We start from the raw sequence: 6,149 nt of genomic DNA, 5'->3' as shown, positions 1-6,149 counted from the left end.
ATCGCCTAGGCCAAAGTCGAAACGCTGATCCTGCGCCTAGCGCCTAGGCGCCGCCTAGGCCGTTTTTTAGAACCATGTTTCTGACCACCTCAGGTCCCCTCGTACCACCATGCCAACGCAAATCGGCGATTGAAGACACCTGACCCATCGAGCAGCCACGAAGACAAGGAGTAACTGCAACAGAAGGATACCTCTCAGCTCCCATCACGTTCACCATAACCTACAGGATAAACCCCTACACCATGGAATATTGCACCGGGTTAAAACAACAAACTCGGTAAGCTTTTGCAAGCTCGTGTGAGTAAACTCAAAACAACAAAATAGAAACACATGCTTAAACCATCACATCTTTACAAAATGGATTAATTTCAGTTTACCTACTTGAACTTTAGGTCAATATTCATGTTAGTCCCTATTCTTTTAATTTCATCAAGATTACCCCTGCATTCTCAATTTTAATCAGCCGTGTCCAATTCTCAAAACTCCATCCAAATCTTCAGTCAAATGATGACGTGGCAGGAGACAAACTTATTAAATTCCTATAGTACCCCTCTTCAAACCTAAATGAAAAAAAAAAAAAAAACTAATCTTTTTCTTAAATTTTCTCAGTTCTTCACTCACCAAATCCACCATTTCTCAGTTCTTCTACGACTCCACTCTCTCAGCTTGGAAAAGCACTGGGTTTTCGAAGGGTCTCCCAGAGTCAATCCTAGAAGTGGTAGATTACATCCCACTAAGGCTTATATAATCGCACCGCTGATTGATTCCCTCTCCATAACACCAACATCTTCATTTGTGTTCTTGCCGATTCCTCGTCCCTTGCGAGCAGAGCCGCACCGAATCCCTCCACCGGATTCTCATCAAACTCCTCCATCCCCCTAATCTCTGGTAACACCTTCAAATCCTATTTCAATTTCTATAGCATCGCCTCCTCAAATTTGGGTCTCTGTCAGAGATTGAGGCCGTACGGAATCACGAAATCAGAGCCGTCAATAGAGAGCGACTCGGCCACAAATTGAGGGAGAGAGATGTTGGGTAGTGGAGGGAGGGGTGGGGATGAGATTTGAACCAACTGGCAGGGAGGTTGAGGGGATGGAATTGGTGGGTTTGAGGCAGACTTTGATGGGGTTTGGCTGATTATAATGTCTAGGGTGGCTGTTGTTGATGCTTCAATGCTATTGGGATTTGTGGGTTGCAAGGGTTTTTGGAATCGAGATGAACCACTCTCAGCCATGGTTTCTGAATTTATGAGGAATTGGGTTTCTGGGTGTTGTTGGTTTTCTGGATGTGTGCAGATGCTAATGGTGGTTCCACCACCTCCAACTGAGTCAACCCGTCGAAAGACGATTTCGATAAGGGCCCAGATTGTGAGTTGACTTCAGATTTTGGGAGAAATCGAGCCTTCTCAAGTTGTATAATTAAATTAAGAACTCAGAGAGTTTGGGAGAAATATCCTATTAAGGAAGTTTGAGAAATGTGTAGGGATCCAAAGACTTGAGCTTAGTGATGGATGGAGTGAGTGAGCAGGAGAACAAGTTGGATTGCAAAGTCAAGATTTGGAGGTAAGAAAGGGAGGAAATGGAGGATGGGATTGGGCTGAAGGAGTTTTCAGAGATGTCAAGAGTGGAGAGATGGGTGAGCTGAGAAAATTGAAGAAACAGATTAATTTTTTTTTCATTTAGTTTGACAAGGGGTATTATAGGAATTTAGTAATTCTATATGCTGCCACGTCATTAATTGACGGAATATTTGGATGGAGGTTCGAGAATTGGACACGGCTGATTAAAATTGAGAGTGCAGGGGTAATCTTGATGAAATTAGAAGAATAGGGACTAACATGAATATTGACCTAAAGTTCAAGTAGGTAAACTGAAATTAATCCTTACAAAATCAATCTGCAAATATCACAACAAAACATCAAGTTCATATCTTACAATATCATGCACACTTATGTTAACTCAAAACTAAAACCCACATGCTCTGACTCTCAAATCATACATCTAATTTCTCAAAACTTCCACTAAACAATCAAACTCAAGTAGCGTTTTAAAACATTTAAAACCTCAATAATCCAACATCGTCCTTCATTTATCTCAACCGAATAATTGTCACCTCAGTGACCTTTCAAAATCATTGAAATCTCATAACCACTTCTCAAAAAACGTAAAGCACTCATAATTTAAATCAAGTAAAAAGTAAGCATATGAATTAGTTCAGAAGATCACATCAAAAGCACATCAAGCAAATCATAGTAATCTCTGCATGTAAATTAGTTCAGGAGATCACATTAAAATCAAATCAATAGAAGTCATAGTAATCCCTGCATATTATTTAGTTCAGGAGATTACATTAAAACCAATCAATTCAGAAAACAGTAAGCCCTGCATATAATTTAGTTAAAGAGATTACAAAAGAAAACAAGTAATTCATTAATAAAAATAAACTAGAAGAAAACAACTCACATTCATCTACTGATAACACCAAACATCACATCAACAAGCTCACACATCAACCACTCAAAAATAATCCATATCATTTTTATAACAATCGTTACACAGATCACCACACAGGTTCCGCCACATTGATTCCGCCACACTGATTTTGCCACACAGGTCCTACTACACCACACTCTATTTATTTAATCACACTCTCAAATACAACTTTCACCATTCTTAAAACAATATCAAAAACATTTTCAAATATTATTTTCACAACTCAAAACCATCACCAAAATTTTACATATATATTAAAAATCAAAATTGGCAAAACCGTCTTTTCTTCCCAACTTCATTTATTTTCCTCCAAATCACATTGCACAACAATAGTAATCAAATAATGCAAAACATAATTCTTTTCACTTCACTACACATTTCCAACTATATTTCACAATTGACTCAAACCAAAAATCATTTATAACAAATCTTTGATTTTACTTACCCATGAACCGTTGATGATCAAGTTCATATATTTTAGAACAACTGTTCATTTTGCGACATATATGATTCTATAGCTAACAATTAATTCTACTAAAACTATCACACAACTAATTTATCACCCAAAACAATGTGAGATTTAATCATCTCCATATCCTGCTGCGTCTTCTCACACAAACCGAGACAACAATCATTTAAACTCTGCTCACACAATCCCGTCAATCACCTAATCACATCAAGGTCACACTCAATACAACACAAAGCACACAATCGTTTTAAAGTTCGAAACACGAGAATTACAAACCGAAAGAAACGTCAATCGAGACGAAACCCCATCGGAGACTACCTAAGGCCTCCAAAACACTTCTAGGATCCAACCGTCCAACCATGAGGATGATCCATTGGTCGGATCCTCACGATTCGAAAACCTAACAAACCGAAACTGCAAATAATTCAACTTAACCAAAAAGTCTAGCAACCACAAAAGTAAACATACTTACATGTTCGTATCGATGAATGGAGGCTAGCGAAGCAAAGAACTGCCCCTAGAATGGCCTGACGCATCGCCGCAGGCGGCTGCACATGAAGCCCATGCACTGCTGGGTCAAAGTCGCTGCCAGGACAATCAGCTCCGATCAACTTCAAGATCTCAACACAACGAACAACATTCATAACTAGCACCAAGGCCGATTTAGCCTAGATCAAGCTAGATCGTGCCCGAAAAATCATAATCGTTGACCTTCAAACTGTGATTTCTCGCTCCACACTTCGAATCGATCTTCAAGGCTTACATGGATCGAACCAGGAGGGAGAGAGCTTCAACATTACCGGTTTTAGCCACCACCGTGGCCGGAGGAGAAATTTCGATCCAGGTTGGTGTCACCTTGCTTTTTGCCATTCGGTCTGCCATTTGTGATTTGATTCGGTGAAAGCTACTACTACGGGGAGGAAAATTTGAGTTGGTTAGTGGTGGTCTCGTTGCTGGAAGAGGCTGGAAACTTGAAATGGATCTGGGTCGGGTCGGCTGTTTCCTTTCGGGTCGAGGGTTTGGGAGAGAGAGAAATCTTCCGAAAAAATCTAAAAAGTTTTCCAAAAAGGAAATTATGAAATATTTTCTGAAAAATCCTATTCATACTAAAATTTCCAAAAATAGAAATAATTTCCGCCGTACATAACTTCTTCATACAATCTCCGATTTTCGTGTGCCGTATGTCCACGAACTAGTATCGATGTGCTCTATGACTTTCCTGAAGGAAGTTTTCGAAGAAACCTAACAAATAAAAAGTCAACTCTTGACCCCTCGAAAATAAAGCGTTTCGAGTAAATATTCGTTCGAAATTCTTCTACTTCACCCTCGAACCAACTAATCGCAAACAACCAACAAAATAAATTCTAGAAAACACTCAAAAATTAATAACTAATTTTCGGGGTATTACAAGAATGACCACCACCGACTGCAAAACTTGAGTCCACGAGCACCATGACTTGCAACCCTGCTGAAAAGAGACAAAATGAGGACAGAGAAGGAGCCATGATGAAGAACAGAACCACCACAGTCACTCGAAGAATGAACAGATAAGAGGAAAGACCTAGCCTTTTAGGTCATAGGTATAGCACCGCCACTAGGTTTAGCTAGCCGCGAACGAGAATACTCTCGCAAGGAATCATAGAGGAAAAGACAACATTGAGGTTATAGAAATGAGTCCTTAATCTACAAGGAGAGTGAAATTCACACTCCCCATTTTACAATTCACACTCCATGTTTCATTTTTTTAGTATATTAAGTTTTGTCTTTTTGTGGTGTGGATTGTAATAAATGTGATGTTAAAATACTAAAAAAGGAAATATAGAGTGTGAATTTCATTCCCCATTTTCAATTTCAAGGAATAATAGTCTCATATGTTTTACCTTCTAATGTTGTTCATAATTTTTTTATTTTGTCTATTATTATGGAAAACTCTATATAGTTTTTTTTTTGTATGTAGAATTTCCACTAATATATAATGAGAAATTTTATATACACATCCATTTATACTAGATACACACTTCTCTTTTTTATAAATGTTTCCCTCTTCCCCATTCTAATCGGAAAAAAAAAACTACTTAATTGGCGGCCCTGCTCCTTATTCAAGTTTGATCGACTTGGGTTTCGCGTGCCAACGAATCGACGATTATGGCCTCTCCATAGATCAAGAAAGGGACCGTAATAAGTGGTCCACAAGGAACTACTCCAAATTCTGAGTTTGAGCATTCTTCAATCCTTGCCACAATAAAGAAGATGTTTAATCTCTTCTCGAATTTCTTGACTCATAGGGATGCATGCCTGCATGGGTTGAGACATTTGAACAAGTTTTTGGACAATTAACTTCTTCGAGGATAGATTTCCCAGTGATATTGCTGGATGTGATGCCTGAGCACCACAGGGGCAAAGAAGAACAGTGGTCTATCTGAGTTTCAGGGGATGGTAGACCAGTTAGCTGCAGTGCTTAATGGAGATCACTTCTTGAGCAGCTTCCCTTATGGAATGAGCAAGAAGATGAGTGTGAAGGAAGCTCATGAGTATGTAAAGGGTGCTGTTTCAAGGTTCATCAAAGCAAACAAAGAGGCTATCAAGTTGGGAGCAGACAAATCAGCAATAGTAGATATAAGATCTTCCCTCACAAATAGTCACAATAAGGTCCAAAAGTAAAAATTAAAGAAATCATCCCGTGGTCTTTATACCTTAGCTATATTTAGATTACATCACTGAAATCATGCTCCACCTTACGAACTTAGGATTTTTGTTATGGTTGAATTTTGTGACAGTAGAAACCAATATGAGAAGCAACTATTTTTGCAAGAAAAAAATTGACAGCAAGGAGGGACAGTGAAAGGGTATAAAAGGAAAAATGTGAAACAAAAAAAGATAAAAAAAATTAAGGGATGTGTATTCATAAAGAAGAGGTGTGTATTTAAAATTACTCATATACAATCATTATACATCCGATATTAATACACAAGATAGCCAAAATGACTTATCTACGACCCAAACAGTAAAAAATTAGAAAACATAAGCGCATTCCTTACTACAAGCGTACAAGGTTTACCACCGCCCAAATTTAATATTCTTTCTCGAATTTCTCCTAGTAGTTTCACCAATTTCTTTTTTTTTTTTTTTTTTGAAAAGTTCACCAATTTCTAAATACTCAAAGATTGTTTATTTTCTGGCCAACGGGG

This window comes from Rosa rugosa, chromosome 3, assembly GCF_958449725.1.
Source record: "Rosa rugosa chromosome 3, drRosRugo1.1, whole genome shotgun sequence".
In the NCBI taxonomy this organism is placed as follows: Eukaryota; Viridiplantae; Streptophyta; class Magnoliopsida; order Rosales; family Rosaceae; genus Rosa; species Rosa rugosa.
The sequence above is the reverse complement of the archived record's forward strand: the minus strand, read 5'-3'. Positions refer to the sequence as shown.